This window comes from Wasmannia auropunctata, unplaced genomic scaffold, assembly GCF_000956235.1.
Source record: "Wasmannia auropunctata unplaced genomic scaffold, wasmannia.A_1.0 LD336063.1, whole genome shotgun sequence".
NCBI classification, from domain to species: domain Eukaryota; kingdom Metazoa; phylum Arthropoda; class Insecta; order Hymenoptera; family Formicidae; genus Wasmannia; species Wasmannia auropunctata.
This window is the reverse complement of record NW_012026827.1, coordinates 866,109-888,952: the sequence shown is the minus strand read 5'-3', so window position 1 is coordinate 888,952 and position 22,844 is coordinate 866,109. Positions and strand designations below refer to the sequence as shown.

Sequence of the window (22,844 nt, the reverse complement as noted above, 5' to 3'; positions counted from 1 at the left end):
CTCTTTCCCTTTTCCTCTCTCTTTCTCTTTCTCGCGAGAGTCGACTGAAATCAAATCGTAATTACGACCGAAGGTCGTCGCCGTTAATTCGATAACGAGCCACGACGCGGGAGAAACGAGCGAAACGCTCGCGATCACGCTCGCGCGTTCTCCCGCGATCTAAGTATCGACCCGATACGCGACGATTGGCGATGCAAAGCCATAATACAAGGTTGCGGATCGTGTAATAATAATCGCGGCTGTTTATTCAAATGAGGCCGCCGGTCGACGACGTCGGCACGTTGGTGTTTATGCTCGCTGCGGAAGTTGTCGTGAGGGCAATAATCACGGCCGTCGCGGATAATGCGACGCCGTGTGTGTGCGCGCGCGCGCGCGTATATATATCGACTCATTCCTAATATTATTCCTCGCGCATGTTATACACGGTAGCCGGGATACTGTTGCAACATGCTACGCATGTAGGGTGCATAAGGAGCTAATAATGTATTGCCCCGCGCGTATACTTGGCTGCGGGCGAGCCGTGCCAACGTCTTTAGCCGCGCTAAGCAACGCGCGTGCATATGCATGTATGTACATACACCGTCGAGAGTCGTTTGGTTTTCATAAACGGGATACCTTTGCGCGACGCCGTTATTACGAGACTTACCTTTATCGGCCGTTCCATCTTCCGACCACGCACGAGTTCATTTGTAACACGTCCGCGGCACTTCGCGAAGTCTTAAAACGGAATTAAGCGTTGCTACTGAACGCCATTAAAGCTAACAACGTTTAAGTACCCTAGAACGAGACTGATCAATCGTGTACCTACTTGATTGTTAATCGGTATTATAATACGTAACATTATACATCGTTACAAGTAGTAACAAGAAAGTTTTATCCTTCTAAAAATGATCAATCAGACGTGTGTAATTAGTTTTCTAACTCTATAGACAAATTTCAAGTAATATTGAAGAAACATAATTTTATTTTATTAAATAGTAAAAGAAAATTTAAAAGAATCTACAATAATACTCGATATCAGTAAAAAAAAAGTTATAATACGCTGACTTTTACTAACTTCGTTACCGTCGTGTTATAAAATAATAACGCATTACATTCTCAGATTATAAGACAGAGCAACTGTAATAAAATTATAGCGCCTCACACGAATCGACACCTACACTAATGGTGCAGGGACTGGCTCATATTCCGATCCCCCCGAATCTCCGGACGTCGCGAACGCGCTCTCTCGTAATTATAACGTTCACTCGGCATGTCAACACTCCGTCAAGAGATAAAGCGCCACGAAATTGTCCTTGATACGCCTTACACGACGTGCGGCCGGCCCGGTTACGATTCGTTATAGTCACGACCCGCGAACGCGACCGAATCTCTATTTAATTACGTCTGACAGCAGTGGTCCACAGGATCCCGTGGTCACGGGATCACAAAAAAAAAAAAAAAAATCATTCGTCAACTAAATCGAGCGACGTGACAGTAGGCGGGGGAGGTGAGGGAGGTTCCCCCTGTCATTACGGGAGGGAACGGGAGGGAGCCGTGCGCGCGCGCCCCTGTATCGTCCGTCAACCGTTCCCCCTTATTTATGACGCACACGCAACGCCACTTGAGGAACGTTTTAAACGAACGAACGGTTCTCCCTCTCTCTTTCGTAACAGCACACTTCCTCGTACAAATTAAGTGCCTTTCTTCCGATAGTAAACGTCCGCGCCGGTAATTTAGAGATTTAGAAATTGTTGCGCGGCGTTGCTGACGGCAGAGATAATGATTGCCCTCCCCGTGGCACGCCGGACAGAATCCCGCCCGAGAAATCCCGATCATCGTGTCGAGATCCGCTCCGAGACCGCGCGTGTCAATTTCTTCCTTTTTCTTTCTTCCTTTTTAAGTCGTAGAGAAAGCCCCAAGCGTGATTTTATTTTCAAGGATGCGTCGGCTGGAGCCATACCCTCCACCGAATGTTTTCTCTCGCACAATTTATCTCTGGAGTACATTAATCGAGTATATTAACTGCCTGAACTCGGTGTATATAAAGCACCTTGTCTAGCGAGTTTCATAGCAAGACACGCCTTACAGCATGTTACAGGCAAAAAGGAATGCTATTATATAATAGATTCGATGATTCGATTAAAGTCTCTTTTATTTATCACTAGAATCGCCGATGATGCCATTTTGGTTTCTCTAATCATTTCAATCCCCCTGCCTTTTCCTCTTTTTTTTTGTATTTTACAAAATATCGAAAATATGTGAATATAACACAAATTCTAATAATCAAATAATATCACAATAATTCTTCACCTAATCGAAAATAAGGAAATTACAAAATTGGCACCTTCGGCAATTCTGATGGGATACCATCGGCGGTTCTACTGTTAAAGCCTCTTAATATCAAATATTGAATTTTTTTTCTGTTGAAACAAGAATATTGAATATTGTTCTTAATACGTTGATTGAGCTAGGAGATAAAAAATAATGGAAGAAAAATATGCTACCAGCAAATAATTGCAAAAAGTTTATACATTGGCAATTTTGAAGACGACCGCGCATTTTTAATAATCTATAACGATACACTCTGAAAGGTTTCAGCGCGTAAAGAAGAAGCGCATATTAGCGAAAGCTAGAATTTTTACGAGTCTGTTTCAGCGTTCTCGTTGCGCGCTAGAGAATTTTTCAAAGTGTATTATTAATGTATTATTTTAGCGGCGGAGGAAACGCTTTGCCGTTTACCGATAAATATGCGCGCGCGCGCGCGCGCGCGTTTAAAAGGAAGATCTATGTTTGGTAGAGTATTACGATTATATCCTATACTTGACGGGTATTTATTCTTATGAGAGGCGCACTTAACGCGCAGTGCTATCTTCAACGCCATATATAGATACGAACGCTATAATTATCCATATCTAACGGAATAATTGATTCCACTGACGAGCTTTAATAACTTGCCTCGTACTAGGCCTCGTAATAACTCACGGTGCAACATCCTGGTCTCTCGCGGGAGTGTCAAAACAAGTAACTGCAAGTCGTCGCGCGCGCGAGATCGCGAGGCGGAAAAATCCTCTCCATTAGGAAAGGGTATAACGGAAAGGCATGCCGGAGTAACGTTAAACCGGTCGTCTGAGTTATCAACGTCGTATAGCGAACAACGACGGTACAGCCCGGCGCGCCGCGGCTACCGATATATACACACCGGTGAAGGAATGATACTTTTTCGGCGCTGCCGATTTGAAAGGAAATACTTTTCGGCACTGCCGGGTACCGGAAACGAATGATCGTAAATCCCGCGTGGCAACACCAGTGGAACGCACAATGTGCATGGAAATAATAATAATAATAATAATATCATCACGGATCGTTAGCGGGCGTAGCGAGGCATTTCAAACTCGACAATAATCGACAGGGTCGTCCATTGTACTATAGTTTATGGCATTACTTGCGAACGAGTTTTATTAAATTTCACAGAAAGCCTTGTGAAAATTCCCGGCTTGCCGTACAATGGCGCTAATTTCCTTCGCACGCGAGGTCGATCCGCGATCCTATCTTATTAATTGTAATCAACAGGTGTTTAATTATTATTCACTATGTGTCGGGGGTTTTAAATTGACGAATGGTACATTGTGAAAGGCTAGAACCCTTGCTCGAATATATTTCAGCCCGTGATAATCTTCACACAATGTGTAACTTCTATCAGCGCTGAGATACGTGAAAAAGTAAACTGTTAATTCCAAATTTAATAAAACTAAGAAATATATATATATTTTAAAAATGACGTATATAAGATTACAACAAAATAAATAGATTCCGTTTTATTCACAATATATATTCATTATTTCAATTTATTCTATTCTCTCTACTCCTTTTTATCATTTTTTTTGTACTATAGTAATATATCATTCTGTAAACTCACTTAAGGTAAGAACGTGTAAATATAATTTATACAAATTTTCAAAAATTTGAATGCTTATTCCTCGCTACAAGCCGTAAGTTCACAGACAAGAGAAAGAGCTGAGAAACCGAGATTTATCTTTTAGGATATACCGTCGAGTTTAGAGAGAACGTGTGCGACGGTGGGGCCATTCCGAACCGATCGGATCGCATTTATTTGGATGACGTGCGTCGGCGTCGGCGTTCGATGATGAGAATTTTATGCGGGATTCCCTCACGCTCGCGCGCGCAACGCGCACAACTATTTCACATGCGATAGCATCTGCGGAAATACGCGCCGCCCCGTTATTCCGCCGGGTATATCCGCGATTCCCGTGGAATCAGTCAGTAGGTACGTTAAATGTACCTATACGGTCGCACACGAGCGAGAGATCGGGGGATTCCAGAGAGATGTATATTCCCTTTGTTATCTCATCTCCACCGGCTCCACGGTGGTCGATCGTTACGTGATCATTACGGTCAGCGGGTCATTGCCACGATCGCTTAGATGCCAATGATAGCGTGCGATCGGTGCACGATTAAAACGAGCGCGGGAGGAAGCCAGGTGGAAAGAATGAGAAGATTACACGGCTCGATCGATCATTCGTCTCGGCAATAAATTCTACTACGCATTCGCATGTAAATCTCCGCGCCGTGGAACGTCGTCCCGGACATTGTTTATTCTCCTCGCGCGAAGCTATTTTAGTTATTCGAAATAAAGCCTTAAAAAAAAAAGAGATAAAAATGAAAAAAATTAAGATATTTTGTAAAAATACGTACGTCACTTTTTCTCAAATTCACACGATATTTATATACACTTGCCAAGAAAAGATTTTATATAAATTATGTAGCAGAATTTCTCTCTTTCTTCTTATTTGGACTTGCGGTTTGCTTACAGCGTCAATCCAATAAATATTTAAATTTACAAAAATTTTATGTAAATGTATCATTTAAAAGAATATAAGATTCAAATTAAATTTACAAAAATTTCATATATTAGGTGTAGTAGAAAGTTCTTTCCTTTAAGTTTTGCATTGATCAGAGCATCATTTCAAATAGAAATATTTTTGCGCCTTTTTGCGATTTTAAAGTTAATAATAATAGTACAAAAAGCCATCGTACAAGCGGCCATAATCTCAAAAATCAATACCGTTATTCAGTTGTTAATAATGGCGATAACTAAAGAGCATATTCGATATTCCATCCACCTAGCATTTCATTTAAAAAAAAAAGCTGCTCAAGCTGCCAAAATGATTTGTACTGCATACGGTAATAATGCTGTAAATTACAGAACATGTAAAAATTAGTATAAAAAATTTCGCGCAGGAAATTTTGATTTAAAAGACCAAGCACGTTTTAGACGAACTTTATCGCTTCAAAACCGATAAGCTTTTATCCTCTAGGAATCCGTAAGTTGCCCAAGAAGTGGCAGAAGGTCATCGATAATAATGGGAAATATTTTGATAATTGAGCTTTTTTTGTATGTTATTCAAATAAATACTGAATTAAAAAAAAAAGTAAAGAACTTTCTACTACACCTAATATAAATATATCATTAAAAAAAATACGAGATCCAAATTAAATTTACAAAAATTTCATATAAACGTATCATTAAAAAAAACAAATACAAGATCCAATTCAATAAGTATTCAAATGTACAAAAATTCCATATAAATGTATCATTTAAAAAATACGAGATTTCGCATAAAAATGAGAAACACAAAGGAATCGCAATTATCATTAATTACTAAATAACCGAAGCATCAATCGCCGGGAGCATACAATTCTTTGTATCGATGTCTTCCAACTGACATTTGACACGGGACAGCCGCGGCTGTTAATTTCGAACGTCGAACGGGCGAGCAAATATTTAGCAAGCCGTCCGCGCGATTGAATTCGGACAGAAACGCCGAGAGTCGAAGCGAGAGACGTGAGAAAGAGTGCTATCGCGCTTCTCTTCCCGAGACTTTTCGAAGGGGACTTTATCCTAGCCGGATCTGACGGACGTTTCAGGCTGTCAATCACGTAATTTGAGGATCGGCCGTGGGCCCGCCGTGACGACCGTGGAGTAATTGCAGGCTTCCCGGGGAGACTCCGCCGGCCTCCACGAATAAACACAGAAACCCATCCGCGTCTGCGTGCAAAGCCTTAATCGGCCGATTGTGTTTAATTACAAGCCGCATGCTTCTTTCGGGTGATTAATCGATCGATCGGAGGATGTGTTCGGGCAAGGGGTCGAAAAGCATATCGGGACCGAGCGTGAGTCAGGGGTGGATGGTGACTTTCCAAAATCCGAAGTTAATAAATTTTCGGGATTTCTTAACGGGAGCACGAATCAGCGTGGAGAAATAAAAAGATAAAAAGGGCCGTGTTTAATATGACTTCCAAAGGAACAAACATTTTTAGAATTAATTATTATTATAGGCTCGTAATTGTAATAACAAAATACAATAACGAATAATAGGCTGGAACCGAACATAAAAATTTATTTTAATTTATTGACTACCTTTTTATGCTCGGTTCCGGCCCATTATTCATTATTGTATTTTATTTTTAGAATTATTCCTCAATTTCAGATTTATTTTATAATAAAACGAGAAAATAAATAGATTTAAAGGATCATCATCTTTTTAATCACATATTGTGATTAAAAAAAAAATCAGGACGAACTAAACGAGAGAATTTTAAATAGCTTTGCCTCTGATGTTATCTAAAAGAAAAAAAGAACAAGAAGAAGTGTCTCTGGAAAGTGGGACGTATGATTAATTAGTTTTCTGCGTAGATCCGTTTTCTATCGTAAACAAAGGAGGGCCGCGGTGCAAATCCGAAAGCAAGTTCCGCGGACGCGAGAGAATACGCCGCGAAATAAGGTGTTCCCGGGTCTACCAGCTGTTTAACTGAACGGCACGATGGTTGCAACGTGTGTTTACGACACGGGGAGGAGGGGAGGAGGCAGCGCGGCCGAGAGCAGCCCGGCGGCAGACGACGGATAATAAATCACGGCCTCGGCAGGCTAACGCGTTCTCTATTCTGCGGCGTGTTGGACGAGGTCTACTTTCGAAAACGGAAAAATGGCAGGGACGCGCGCGTGGTAGGAGACGCGGTTACTTTCGCGGAGGCGAATCATCGTCGTCGTCACTGAAACGAAGGTCGGCCGGCTTCCGAAAGGCTGCACGGCCGAGTTCTTTTGTGACGCGAATATCCCAAGCAGCAGCAGCAATTATTACAATGCACGATATGACAATATGTTACGATAAGCCGCGCGTATACAATAAACTGCGCGATAAGCATCTGAAAAGATCGTCGTCGTTTCCGTTTGATAAAAAAAAATCGTCGAGTCAGGGAATATTATGATTACCACCGTCGTTCCCATGAGCGTCTCGGGGAGTGCAACGAATCTTATACGACTTGTGAGTTAAATCGCAACGATCTTGAGAACGTTTCGCGAAGGAGCGAAGGAGGACTTTTCGACGGTGGCGGAGGTAATCCCGGTGTAATTTTATTACGCGGCGGGCCGCCGCGCTTACCTCGGGGGAGGACGGCAGAGAGGGAGGAAGGGAGAGAGAGAGAGAGAGAGAGAGAGAGAGAGAGAGAGCGAGTTCCTATTTGTAATGCGCGATTTACCAACCGGAGGAATTCACTTAAGGGCCTTCCCGGGGGACCCGCCGCGATTTTGTAATGAAGCGCAATAAAAGCTTCGCGGCTGCGCGAGAAGATGACACACGCTCTCGTCGAGTATATTCCTACCGGTACCCGCGCGGATACTCAACGCGGCCGGCCGGCCGGCACCGACGACGGCAGATGTTACGACTGTTAAGACCAGGCCTCTGAACGACTGACTCGACAGATCTCGCGTAAAAAAGGTGGTACCGAGTATTATGCGGTACCTTCCTCTTCCTAGAGGTAACGAGCGTGTGGCTGCGCGTCGGTACTCGGGGACTCGCGGGAATGAGTCGGGACTTCCGGAAATGTTACACGCTCTCGACGTCCCGCCGCCACCGCGCCGCCACCGCTGCCGCTTCGCGCGATCGAGCGTCGATGCCTCTGAAGACAACGGAGCCTGATGGGTCTCTCTCTCTCTCTCTCTCTCTCTCTCTCTCTCTCTCTCTCTCTCTCTCATTCTCTCTCTTTCTGCGAATAGAATTGACGGAGCCGCTCGGCTTGACTCGCCGAGTTGATGAATTCGCGCTACACATCGTATTCGAGTTCTCTATATCCAGCTTTACACGCGCGCCTAGATCTAAATCGCGCTGCTCCTTTTCACAGAAAACCCGTACAGTCATCGGACGCTACCGCGTCGTCATACATACACGTGAGATTACATATTACCGTACAGCTTTGGTATTTCACATTATTTCTTCCAAGGCGTTCTATCAATTATATCGAGTTATTAGCAACTTCGCTGTCACTCCTTAAAGGCAAACGTTACCGACGCCGCGTCGCCGTGAAATACCACTAATCTTCCCGCCGCGCCGGTAGCGCGACGCGTCACGCGGAAGACTTCTCTCCTCTCCGCGATAATCCCAGCCTTGATGTACTTATAATAAATTTTTTTTGCACGCTCGAGTATATATACACATCGCGCATATAGCATTACGCGTAGGAAAAATCTAAGCGTTCTCGTGCCGCGGCGGCTGTCGCGGCGATTTATCGCGATCCATAAACGGCGCGAAGGTAAACACAAAAAAGGCGGCTGAAACGCCCGAGGAAAAAAAGAAACGAAGAGAGACGAGGAGACCGAGGTGAGGTGAGCGTAAAGGCCGACTTCGCGTCCACCTGCTGCGGCATCTCGAAGGACGCGTCTTCTGCATAGATCCGCGGCAGCGGCGGCGCGATCTCGTCGAAGAAAGTAGGCGCGAGAGCTTAGGGTCGCCAACACACCGGCGAACGATCGCGCGCGCGTATACGCGAGATTATTCGTCGAACGGAAAGAATCTTGCGGGCCGCGTGTGAAGAGTTGAGAGGAGAAGTATATATATATACCTTCGAGCGCGCGCATCGAGCGAGCCTCGACAAAGCGATTCCCCTCGCGACGGGGAAATCGAATTGCATATGACGCACCTCGTTCCGACGCGCGCTTCGTATCGCGTTATCCTCGCCCGAAAGGAAGGAGAGAGAAAGAAAGGAGAGAGAGAGAGAGAGAGAGAGAGAGAGAGAGAGACGCGAATCGGATTCCGCACGCCCATCTGCATATGCATTTTGGGAGCATGTGTGGAAATAGCAATTCACTGCGGCATCCCTCTCGTCTCCCGTCCCACTCGTAATCTCGCGCGACGGGTTGCGCGCGTAGAAAAGGTCCATACTCGGTAACATTCTATTACGAACGCTTTAGAGAAATTCGAGATATCCGACTTTGAGAGACGCGAGCTGATGTATGGCGCGTCCCAGAACTGTCATCGCATCTTGCGGAACTTTTCGACTAATTCAGTATCGACTTTTTTTTTCTTAACGGAAATTTCACGTAATGTGCGTTACGTCTCTTTTTTTTATTGTACCTAATCTGTCAACGTGTGATAAATGTTTTCGCAATAAAATTACAGATATTAAGATTTAAGCGCGAATTTAAAATCAATAGCGAAAAACGCTTATCTATTCATACTTCTATAGTCATCATTTAAGCTTTTTAATTTACAGTTACTCAGATATAACAGATTTAATTATTAAAAATCTATTAACGATTAACCTGTTTCTACTATTTAAATATATTGCATATCTGTACATCTTTGAAAAAAAAAGAGCAGATAAAAGAGAAAAGTGAATTAATTCATTTACATGTAGCAGTGAAATCTCAGAAAACGCACCGTTATAAACTTGACACAAAAAAAATTACAAAGCAGTCGTCTGGACTGCTTTGGTTAGTTATAATATTAAAATTCACAGTCGGAAGGTGTGGCAGTAGTTAAGGAATATCTTGAATTTTGCAGGACTTTACAAGTCGTGAAAACGCGTGTTCTAACGACTTCGGAAGTTCTTCGATTCGCGCCGGTTAGAAAAAAGCTGTAAGAACACGTCAGTGGAAAAAGATGTACATATACGGCAGTGGAACAAGAAGATAAGTCCGGCCGCAGTGGAAAAAGAAGGTAAGAACACGACAGTTGGCGTGAAGGCAGCGAGGAAGAGCTGAAATCATCGCTCTCCCGTGTGAAACCTCCCGAGGTTACAATACCGCAAGCGGTGAGTTAGGGTGTGCTTATAGTAAATGTGTGTTTCAGCGAGAAGTCATTCTGGCAAATTCACACTGAAAGTATTTTCAAGCTGAGGCATCTCGCCGGGAAAGCTCACACGGATCAACGGCATATACAGGAGTGAAATGATCTCTCCTGAATAAAAAAAAAATTCGAAAAACAAAAGACAAAAATTCAGTTTACCCAAATAGACATTATTTTTGGTGTCAATACGACGTTCGCTGCATATAGTAAAAGTATTGACACCTATTAAACTGACGCGCACTCGATACGTGCGTGCGTGTGAACGCCCGCGGGCCGATGGGCATTAATGCGAGAGCAATTCCACGCGCATCTGCAGCCACACCTCGCACGCGGCGTGCGACGCGCGTTTGCGGCGCGACATGTAAATTCGTATAGAGCGAAGCCGCGGCGGGATGACCGCGGAGGAGGCACGCAAAGTGAAGAAAAGGCGGAAGCGCGGGGGAAGACGACACGGTGAAGGTGGAGACACGAGTTTCGAGCTCTTCGATTAAAATGCCATTGGCGAAAACGTGCCGCGGGCACGCTCCTCTCGTGGAAAGCCATGTATTTCGTTAAAGCGACACGATCGCGCTCAATGCCCAGAAGAGCATGATCGTGTCGCCGCGATCATGTCCGCTCCTGAATGTCGTGCTCGATCCCGACTTACCATCCGCGTGCCTTCGTTCTCCTACCCGAAACCTCGATTCTAGCATCCTTATAAACTATCTGACAAAAATAATATTCAGATAACATTATGAAATTTTTAAACTTCATTTTTAAATTTTGAAAGATAAAATTGAGATTTTAATTGATATACAAAAAAAAATTGATTATAGGTACGCGCGAAGTGTAGAATTTATTACGTTGAAATTTACAATGGTGTTAACGAGATTGATATTTTCAGCGCTGGAAAGCGCGCTGAATTTCAAGTGAAGTTACTCAAGATCTTTATCGGAGCGATGAGATATGCTTTCGAAACCGCAGTAAAACTGCGTAATGGATGACGAATTAGCAATGACACGAAACGCATTCCCGATGCAAATTGAAAAGACGTACGGCTGCTACCGTACATTAAAATCCCGTTTGCACTGCGTATTCTTTACAATCAACGTTTCGCTTAAATAGGTATTCATGTATTCTGATACATTCCAGTCCGCGCCACGTATACGTACGTACCGATGTTTAAAGCGCAGCGCGCGCGTCAAAAGATTTCTACCCGGTCTTCTTTCTCCGCGCACGCATTTATCATTGCAGTCATCCTTAGGCTGCAAATAATGCAGCTGGTTAAGTGCACTCCCCTTTGATCCGCGAACGATCTAACATCGCGCGGCCACGCTGGATCCCTCATACATCTTTTCCGAGAGCTACATACCGGCGTGTGGTAGTATCACGTACAAGTCCATCCATTCGAAAAAGTGACGACGTTAAACTACGTGTAATAAAATTTGTTTCAAAACGCCGAAGGAAAGATTGTGATCTCGCATAATAAATTTTACTGTGGTTTCTCTATATCTTACGCAGTCTCGCATTTCCATCCATTTCTTGCGTTTCTGCGCAAGTCGGAAGGATAGAAACAATCACAGATTGGATTTCCTTAATAAAAATCTAATAGCACGTTTAACACTAAAAGTACCAACGTTTCTTACTTACTAAAATGACCAAACGAATCAATTACTATACGAAAATAAACAAAATGATCATAAACCAAATATATTTCATCAGAGAGCGAAAGAATATAAAGGGCGTAATTATTGAACAGTTAAACAATTTAAAAAAATTTTTTATACAAGAAATAATATTAATTTAAAAAATAGAAATAGATCAATAATGACTTTTAGGTCAATATTCATTTAACGTTACTTCTAATGTTAAAAAAAATTACACTAATTTTGTAAAGAACATTAAAGTAAAATTATTATTATATGCATCACGCACAGTAAGAAAATGCATTCATTGCAAAGACATTGTTTTCCTCATCATGAGCGAAGAATTGGCACTGCCTATTCGATAGATTCGCGCTCCGTCCATCGGGGACTTCGCGTTCATCAGAAACTGTCGAGAGCCGCGGAGAAGCGGACGAGTTTAAAGAGTTTGTCGAGCTGTCTGCCGCGCGTTCGCGGCAGAATAGGCAATCGGATCGAACGGGCCGCGGATTTGCGAGGCGCACCGCGCCGGGCAAATTGCGCGATGCACAGTTTTGCATAACGTTTTCGCACGCACCGCGCCGTCGTTCCCGTTATGACGGCGACGCGAAGCCGCAAGATCGTCCGCCGCGCGAGCGGTGCATGTACGCGCGCGTGCACGATACACACGCCTTCCCCCCTCGAGCGTGGATGCGCGCGTACCGACAATAGATATTCCGTAACGCCCACGTTAGCGGGAGACAAAGGCCTGAATGGCCGGCCCGGCAGATGCACGGGTTACACGAACGGTTATGCACCGACGTAATGCACCGACCAAGTCCGTCGATTTAGAACGCGCCGCGCCGCGCCGCGCCACGCCGTACCGCGCTCTGTCCATCCGCGTTTATTCGTTCTTCGTGACGAAGGCGCGGTGCCCCGCCTGTGCGCGCCACGTAAAAGGCGCGCACACGCACGTGCGCTGCTTACACTCATACACATGTGTGTGTGTGTGTGTGTGTGTGTGTGTACCGCCGCACAGAGTTACGTAATTCGGAGAAGAGCACGCGGCCCGAAGGAGCGAACCGGCGGTGACGACACCTTTCTACGGATAGAGGAGAGACGGAGAGAAAGAGATCCGGGAGTGTCCACTATATGTACGAAACGCCAGGCTCGTGCCCAGCCCGTCTCTCACGACAAAACGTAAACGTACGTCTCCTTCATAGGAGGGACACGAATCCCCTCGCGAATTCCTGCCTCGTGTCGGTTGCCTCTCGATTTGCCATACAGAATTGACGGGTAATCGGAAAATTGAAAATTTTCAATAGGAGGTTTTAGTGAAAACAGGAAATAATAAATTTCCATTCGGAGTTTTCCAATATTAAATTTTGCTAATAGATTCATCAAAGTTTTGTTCCTTCCTCGCGAATCCCTGCTTTCGTGTCGATTGCCTCTCAATTAATATTGACGAAAAACTGCACAACAGGAGTTTTAGTAAATAGTAAATTTCCATTTCGGAGTTTCAATCTCTGAAGAGCTAATGGAGTAAATAAGTTTTGTTACTCCGTTTGTGTTACACATCTGTCACTCCAACTGAATACAAAAGCAGAAATGCACGCTCCGTTAAATGAGATTCTTTGATCGTACAACTGTAACTGCATTGTTCAACATTCACGATTTTACATTCGCAACATTTCTCGAAATCTAATGTCACTTTTCTCCTGTTTGAAAATTTCGTCTCTCTCTCTCTCTCTCTCTCTCTCCCGCTTCGCATTCGCTTCACGTGCAGTCGAGGATTTTCTAATTCGAAGCAGCCTAGATGAAAGCTACCTGGCAGTTTCTGTTGCACCAATATTCAAATGCAGCGCGGCGCGCCTTGCCTTTGCCGCGCGTCTCTTTGCGGCGCGCCGCTCGAAATATCTCTAATGAATTGGAAACGTGTCGCTGTGTACCACTACGGGGTACATGGCCCGTAGGAACGTCCGATGACGACATTCCCTCTTTTGTCAAGAGGAGAAAGACCGTGGCGAGACGTCTCGTCTGAAAGCGTCTCAACACCGAGTGTCCACCGAGAGAGTCGGACTTCGGACCTGCCCACACGCTCGGCCTCAAACGCGGGCTCTTTTCCCGCGGTTTCTTCTCGCCCACGGAGGATTCACACATCGTCGGCTGAAACGGAGTCGTATAGATCCACTCATTCCAATTCCACGAGAAACGTATGTAGTATGCGGTATATACGCGAGATGGTACGATAACCGCGGGGCCGATGAAGCGACGACGGCCGATAGATAATCGATAAGCGCGACGATATGCGTCCCCGTGTGTGGGCCGCTATTTGCCTAGTTACCCACATCGCCTTGGCCTGGCCATGTGAAATCGGAAATTAGAAATCGGACAGATAATGCGGGTGCATGCAGAGATTCCGGGTTTTCTAACAATGAGAAATCGCGCACGCGGTCGTCAGCCGGCGCGAGGTGTCATAAATCTCGGACCCGGCACGCGAACCGTCGACGACGACGAACGACGACGACGACGAACGACGACAGGACGATGACTACGGTTAATCCTACTTCCGAGCGTCCCAGTTTTCTTCGTTTCAACGGGCCACGAGATTCATCGATGCAACAACGTTGCAAGTGGGTCAAACGCAACGCAAAGTCCGTACCTAACTTCGATTACCTCGTAACGCGCGCACGTGCGCGGTTCGCGCGCGCGCGCGCGCGTTGCAGGGAGCAGGTGGCGTTTCGAATTTCCATAAAATGCGAAAGCCATATTATTATGGGTAATGAGTCTCTCGAATAAGTTTCTCGATGGTACGCGACGGATAAAAATTGCAGCGTTGCCATAGCGTGCGCTCTACACCTGACAAAAATTGACCGAATTTTTCAAATGTCTTTCAGTTCCTTGATATGCAGATTATTTATAAATCCTCATCACCGAGTCTCTCTCCTATAATTAAATCGCACGATATTATGATAGTAGTAGGGGGGGAAGAATTATTTTTTTTCTCGCGAATATTGATTTTTTAGCCAATTATCACGAGTCGTCGTTATAAACGACATCAATCGTCCGTAAATAAAGCTCTTCGTGAAACGCGATACCGGATAACTTCTGTTACCGAGAAACGAAGACGCGTCGGAGATCGGACCACCGCTGGCCGGGACCACGCGGCCCTCACCATTAGGGGGGAAGCCCGGCCGATGCCATTAGCGCCGCTCTGAGTGATAGACGCCAACATTAGCCGTCCGACGACTCGTAACTTTCGCGGCTATCCGCGCTATTATCCCGCGAAGAGGACTCCTTCTCTCCGGATCAGGTCCGATCTCGGCTGCGCCGTCAGTCTCGGGGCTCTTTGTCGAAGGTCCGCCTTTCACGGTTTGCCTTTAACGGGCACCCCCGCGGTCTCTTCTGCATCGCCGCCGCCGCCGGTCGACGACGACGACGACGACGACGACGACGACGACGGAGGGAAGAAGCGAAGGGGAGAATCGCGGCGGAACGACAGAGGATTCCACGGCTGCCAAAGGCAGGCGACGAGCACGAGGCTCACGAAGGAATCCACGACTATCGGAAGCGATCGCCGAATGCACGGGCAATAATTTACCCCTCCTCCCGCCCCCTCCCTCCCTCCCTCCCCGCCCGCCCGGGCCCTCCACCACCCTCGTCGCGGCCGATCGGCCGCGCGGTCGTCGGGTCTTCTCGCGTCTTTTCCTCCGAGTTCTCCCGCGGCACATCGCGCGACCGGCTATATACGACTGCTGTGGGAAGAATATCGGGTCCCCGTTAGGCCCGTTTCACAGGTCGCGGAATTTTCTCTCCTCCTGCACGGTAAGTGCCGGAGAGAAACGAGGCGAGGGTGACGTCGAGATACACGGCGTGTCTAGTCGCCATAAACATCATGCCCACTTAACTTAATCCTCTCTTTAAATAACCGCTGATTTCAGACAACTATTCCCCCGTTCTGTTACTTGCATGTATAGAAGTTTCGCAATCTTGCGATCAGAATTTTAAAAGGATAATAAGCGTGAGAGTTTCTAAATAAGAAGATTTAAATAAATATTCAACGCTTTCAAACAAGAGATTTATATTAATCGAGCGTTCTCAAAAATGTCCCAATATAATTTCGATATATAATTACGAAATGATCGATCTTTCTAATTGATTGCAGAGAGGAAGCCTGCGAGATCTCGATTCAATCGCGAAAGATCACGGAGGATCTTTCAAGCTCCATAGAGACATATAATTCTATATTCTATTCCGCAGCATAATAAACGCTTATTGCACTTACTCACGCCTATTACTGTTTAGTCTGAATAAATACTTTTACCTCGCGCGCTGCGGCGGAGATAGAGCCGCGCGTGTCAGTCTGTGACAAACAATCCGCGATTACCGGCGGCCGCATTAATCAGCGTATATCTCGACCGATCGAAAATAATTTAAGATCCATTGTGCCTATATATACGTTTCGCATTGCGCTATCTGATAAAAGTCCGTATCGCATGAAGCAGGTCTTAATGCTAGCCCGCTCGCGCGCGCATGCCACGAGGAGAATAGCAGTAAAGGCATTGTTAGTTGGTGCGCGTCCCGTTACTTTGTTGCAGTTGACAGCGAAATGGCCAAAGCCGAGCGAGAATGCCCCACGGCGATGACTATCGATTTCACGGAAAAACCGCGCGCTTTTATTCATCGATTAAATAGACGTTTCATTCACCATTGACGGTTAAACAGCCACGGCGTACGCGTCGCTTTAAAACATCCGCGTTATCGGACCTCTCTCTCGGTAGTGTAATTTATTTACGATTCATACCATTTCATGCTGTTTAATTTTATAGCCGAGTCAGTAGCAAACATTACATTTTCTCTCTTTCTCTCTCTCTCTCTCTCTTACTCTAAGTAATTCTAAGCACTCGGCGTTCCCATAAAAATCACATTGATTGAAATTGCGAAACGTAGATAAATATCGTCGATCGTTTAGAAAAAAAAAAAAAATTCGAATGCTAAATAAAATAATATTAATTGAAAAGAGAAATCCTCGAACACAGTCGCTCGATGTTAAAATGGTAAAATGTTAAACGGCAACGGCGCAACTCGTGTTTGCATGCGATACAAGCCTATACGTTCCAGCGAAGAGCGGGTTAAAATTTAGACGTCAGAAACGGCGGCGATCGCGTTTCGCGGGAATACGAAGGGATTCGCGGAATAAATCTCGCATGCAAGCTCGCCCGCTATTATAAATACAGCGGCGCGACGTGACGCGAAGCGCGGGTATATACCGATGCTCTCGCGCGCGATTACCGGTTTACCCGCGCCGTAATATCGCGTGGAACAGCCGGTGGAAGAGGAGGACGGTCTGAGATTAGTTCCGATTGCACTGCCGCGACAAGGAGTTATAGGAAGGGTTCTCTCTCTCTCTCCCTCTCTCTCTCTCTCTCTCTCTCTCTCTCTCTCTCTCTCTCTCTCTCTATCTATCTGTCTGTCTGTCCCCTCCCCCCGCCTCCTCTCAGCTGCACCCGTCGACTCCTTCGGCCAGGCATCGATCCCGGACTACCGACTGTTCCCCTGCCCGTTAATGAGTCATGTTTAATTGGCGTGGGAAGCCCGCGGCGGGCTTACGTCCGCGTAACGGAATTGAACCGTACCCGATGCAAGGCAACCGGTGCCGCGCGCGAATGCACCCAGCGCTAATGTCCTGTCCCCCCGATCGTTCTTCCCCTCCCACCTCCCTTCCTCGATCCTCTTCTTGCGAGAGATGCATCGGCCAGCAGCCGGTTCGCGCGATTCTCCCTGGAGACATACACGAGCGACGAGGATCCGGCCGCCGATTCGCCATCCTCCCGCGCGGACGAACGAAGGTAGCGCGAAACAGCCGTGTCTTTTTACAGCGCGCCTCGCGCGCAAAATTGTGCCGGTACGAGGTGACGTGTTGACATTATATCGTTAACGAGTAATTGTGTATCGGGTAAATGCTCTCGAAAGTACAGGATTCCGTGACGAATCCCGGCCGGAGTTGCAAAAACTCGCCGTCAAATTGTGATTTCACGTTGCTCGGCGCGTTGATTTGACGCGTGCCAGCCGCGAGGCGCATCGACACCGGAAACACTGTCGTAACAGATGGTACGCGTCGCCGCCGTCGCCGAGGATCGGTCCCGGACATTTGCGCAGCCCGGAGGCGCGGGATTAAAATTTTCTCTCCTTCCCGCTCTCGTGCGATCGTTACATTGGCTCTTCTGTCGATAACTCTTCATTTCTTTTATATATATATATATGTTAATGATTAATGACACACAATCACATCGTTCTAATATATCGTATGTCACGTATAAATTCACAAAAATATATTTATAACTTTTTGACTCGCGACAATAAAACTCTTATAAAGCTTAACGTCACATAAATTAACTGTCACTATTTTATGTCACTTGAATTAACTGTATAAAATTACCTGCAGCCATTTGTGCACGACTCTGAGGCGTCCGTAGCTTATTGACTCAAAATCTATAACTTGATGCGACGAGCCGACGACGTTCGCCGACCGTGTCCTTCAACGACGTATATTTGCCGTCTCTTAGCCACCGTAACAGCCGGATCGCGCGAAACGCGACTGGAAGATCCTGAATACGTTCCCCAGAGCGTGTGCCGGCGATTCTCTATTTTCATTTCGTGAAAGGATCCACGATATTTCATGTCACGGACACGAGCGAGAGAGCGTTTTATTACCACGCTGGTGTATTGCTTCATAGAACGGCGACGCGTATGTACGTTATACGCGCGATACCTACGTTGCCCTAACGACAAACTACGTGAAATTGCGTTAGTTGAGAACAGAATCGAAAGCAGATCGCGGTGGCCCCGCTAATATCCGTGTAATTGGATATTATATATAAATTTCCAAACAGATACATGCTATGCGGAGCAAATAAAGAAACATTGCTGATCAAAAACTTTTGAAATTATTGATAACAGTCACAAATATTTCAGTAATTTTTTAATTAATATTACATTTAAATTTAATTTCAAAATTATGTAATCCTTAAAACATTCTCACTTAACGTGATATTAAAATGTGATCGTCTCGTTTCATATCTAATTTTCCAACACACTTAACCATTTTATTACGCGTCAAAAAAAGTTCAGTTTGAAAACTCATTGTCATAAATTACACAATCAGTGTAATAAACATTCATAAATTTTCTTTTTGGTTCTCTCAAGAAATTACCGACAAAAACACTTCAAGATAAGACGAAGGCAAGAATTTCGATCGGTAGCCGGTTGGAGACGATTCAAATCGTAGAGTCTCCTTTTGTCGCCGGGATTCGCGCATTTGCGAGCCGCCGATTGCGTCGTTAGAGCGTAAAGGGGAACGAATATCTACAAGCGTGCTCGCGCGAGAGGCAACACGCGTTCCTGTTCCCTCGTGCGATCGTAATGTGCATCGCGAATGCCAACACGAGTCACACCCATCATAGAGAGCCTGTGGGTGGCGCCATGTATTCGCGAATAAGTCGTATGACCGGCATCCACGACGCGACGTGGTCCGCGACGAGGTGGTTCGCTTCACGAAACGCTCGAAGCGACGAGGCCGCTCGTTATTATACGTGCACCGCGTCGAGACCGAGGCGAGATTTTATCGGCATGAATAATCGCGCGGAAATTTTAATGTCCGTTAAGAGCAACGACACCTGATCGCGGCGAGAATGACGTATACCCACCTCGCGGATAACTGTACGCGAATGTCTCTGTTCACGGATACATCTGCCATACGGCGTGACGTATCGGGAAAAAACGCTTAATCGAATCGTCATCAGGTTGCTTCGAATCTGAAGATCTTAATCGATCAGATTTTAAATCGCGCACTAAAAAATCTTTATAATTTTTGATGTATTTTCTATGAGCTTATATTAATACTAACTGATAATCTTTTAATAAATACAATACACACACACACCACATCAAAATATTTGATAAAACGAATGATTTTTAGAAATAACAACGTTAGGAGAAAAATGAGAGGGTTAATATATAACGCAGGTACAGGAAAATAACGATTTTGCTGGAAAATCTAAAAGTTTTGCTGGATACAGATCTGAAAATAATTCTTGTTGGACCATTAAAATAATTTTGTTGCAAAGTTAAAAATAATAAGCATTTTTAACTTTTCAACAAAATTATTTCAATGATCCAACAAGAATTATTTTACAGATCTGAAAAGAATTATTTTACAGATTTGAAAATTATTGTACAGATCTGAAAAGAATTCTTGTTGGACTATTAAAATAATTTTGTTGCAAAGTTAAAAATGCTTATCATTTTTAACTTTACAACAAAATTATTTTAATGGTCCAACAAGAATTATTTTCAGATCTGTAGCCAGCAAAACTTTTAGACTTTCCAGCAAAATCGTTCTTTTCATGTATAAATATTGCGATTGAGTAAATTTTGTGCATCAGTTGATAGGCTCTCTAAGAGACAAATGTGTAATTTCGATGTTTCGGGAAGATCAAAACTGGATTCAGGATAAAATCGACTGTGGCTTACCTCCCTAGACGTCGGTGCCCCCAGGACGCAGGGGCTGTCCGGGCGGCGGGGCGCACTGGCCCACCGCTTGCTCGAGAGCTCGCTCTCCTCCTGAAACAATAAACGCGACCTGTAATTAGACAAGATGAAGGTAAAGGTGATAGGCGGCGGGGTCTGATGAGCGCTATTATAGCAATCGTAATGGCTGCCTTGGAAACGAAATTGCTCTTTGCAGAAAATTAGCGAGGGGGGAAGGTAGAAAGGGAGAGGGTTGTGACGGGGTGAGGAATAGTCGCGGCATAGGTCGTGGGTAAAATTCTAAACGCGCGTATAAATCATGAAAAGGCCACGCTGCAATTTATTTAATATCTCACTAAAAATACTGCACGGATTTCTATTGCCAAATCTCTAATAAGCTAAAAAAAAAGGATTATCTTTAAAAATGTATAAAAATTATGGATTTTCGTAATTAATTCGTTATCTCGAAAATCAAGCAAAGTATGTTGATAAAATCGAAAGGATCCGGACACGTTTGCTCTCCTTTTATAGGAATGCACTACACACAGCGAGTAATAAGCGTCACGTATCATCACGTAATCATCCGCCAAAGATTGCCGTATGCGTAACTTTAAATGAGTATACGATACGATGTACAAGCGCGCGAGAGATACGGGCGCAGGTTTCGTTTCAACGTGCTTCATATGAATGAAGTGTATACCGACCGCAAATTTACGCGCGCTTTCGCTCGTCAATCGACGAGCCACAAATCGACTCGTATTGCAATTACATCCGCCGGCCGAATATCGCGATCAAGACCCGTTAATACTCTCTCGCGTCCGTCCTACCTTTAATTTCGACTTCCTTGAATGGAAGCTGTACGCACCAGGTGCGACGACGCGTTGCTTATTAACGGTAAACATATTGCAGGAGGTAAATCAATTGTCAAATTAACACACGTTTCTCACAATAAGTGCGCGATAAAGTACCCCCCCTTGCTTCCGCGGAACGCCATTTAGCATTAATATAAAGAAAGAGTGGCCAATGTCGTTATACTTTTTTTTATATGAAATTAAAACATCAAGACGACAGAGTAAGATAATAAGTTAGTTATATTTTATATAAAAATGAAAGCAAAGAAAAGCTATATCCTAAAAATAAAATACACAATTTTTGTATCCGCAGTTCAGAGAACAATAGAGATGAAATATAAACTTTTATAGAATACCTGAAACAATATCTATTCTCCCACGTGATAGCGAGGTAAAATCAGTGCGGCGATATACAATTTAGAATAGTGTTCTGCGACACGATTAAAGCCTTGCGGCACGAAATGGCAGGACAACGTTAATGGATCAATTATGCGAGTCGGAACAAAATAGAGATACTGAGAGGAGAGAGAGAGAGAGAGAGAGCCCTCCATCCCTTGCGCGCGCGGGTCTATCACACAGTGCGCCAGAATAATTAAAATCACATTTCCGTACAGTATCAACACAAATTCTTATTGATTTGATGTTTATTCTAGATCGCTGTTCAATTGACTCTGAATTTCAATATCTATAAGTTCAATGCTAAAATTCAACAGAAAATTTTATACAAGTTTTAAAAGTGCCGCATTATAACAACTGTGAGTAATTTTTCGTATTGTAAACATATTTCAATAAACAGCTGTTGCGACGGAAAAGAATGGAATACAGTTGCCGGAATAAACCGGTTAAAACAAAACGATGAAATTAATTCAAACGGCAGAATGTGTGTTTGTTTGTATACATATAGAGCGAGTGCATACACGAGATTGCGATAGTATCTGGCGCAATGGGCGGTTGACACAATCCGGAACGGTGTTTCGACCGTGTTTACGTGAAGGCGGCGGGCGTGTATACGTCTTTCGGCGACCCGGCACGGCATGGCACACGCGAGAGCGCGGTTATTAAAACGTTGAAACAATTACGGCACGGCTCGTGACATGCACGAGCCCGTGGAAAGGAGCCCCGAGAGGGGGAGAGGCAGGGAGGGAGAGAGTGTCAGAGGCGGCGGCGAGGAATAATTGCGCCATCGTTTCTTGCGCCGTCTCAACTGTATGTACGACAAACTGCGACGACACCCGCGACGAGCGAAGGCGACGATGCATTATGCGCACGGCGGCGGCGACGGCGGCGGCCCCTCGGCCGCACCGCTCTCGCTCTCGCGAAAGGCGAGACCACCCGCGTTCAAATGCGACAATGAAACAATCACGAGATACAGATTCGAGCGAGGTGATCGACGGTGGGAACACCGCGATCGCGTTATTCGCGCAGCTTCTACGTCTTCGGCTTCGTTGCTTGCGCAACGGCTGGCACGTTAATTGGCTGCTTTTTCACAGTGCGATCCAGGCGAGCCTTTTATATTTTTCCCTATAGCGAAGATATAAATACACGCCGGTTCTTATAATAAAGATTTTTCAACATTTTTCATATGAATTACCTCCTATTACCTCCATTTAAAAAAATATCTCTAATTTTAAGAAATACAACCTATCTTATTTTTTTTATTTTGCTTCGTAAAAGCATTATTATATCATTATTACATTGTACAAAGATTTTATTTTTTTATCGATAATTCCGCAACCATG

General features: G+C 44.8%; 1 long non-coding RNA gene across 1 annotated transcript; it reads left to right on the top strand.

Annotated features, from left to right (window-relative positions):
- Window positions 1-9,360: 9,360 nt before the first annotated feature.
- On the top strand, window positions 9,361-10,265 carry LOC105450338. The gene is made up of 3 exons (XR_974449.1): window positions 9,361-9,769; window positions 9,840-9,995; window positions 10,128-10,265. It is a non-coding gene; the product is annotated as an uncharacterized LOC105450338 (long non-coding RNA).
- Window positions 10,266-22,844: the final 12,579 nt, after the last annotated feature.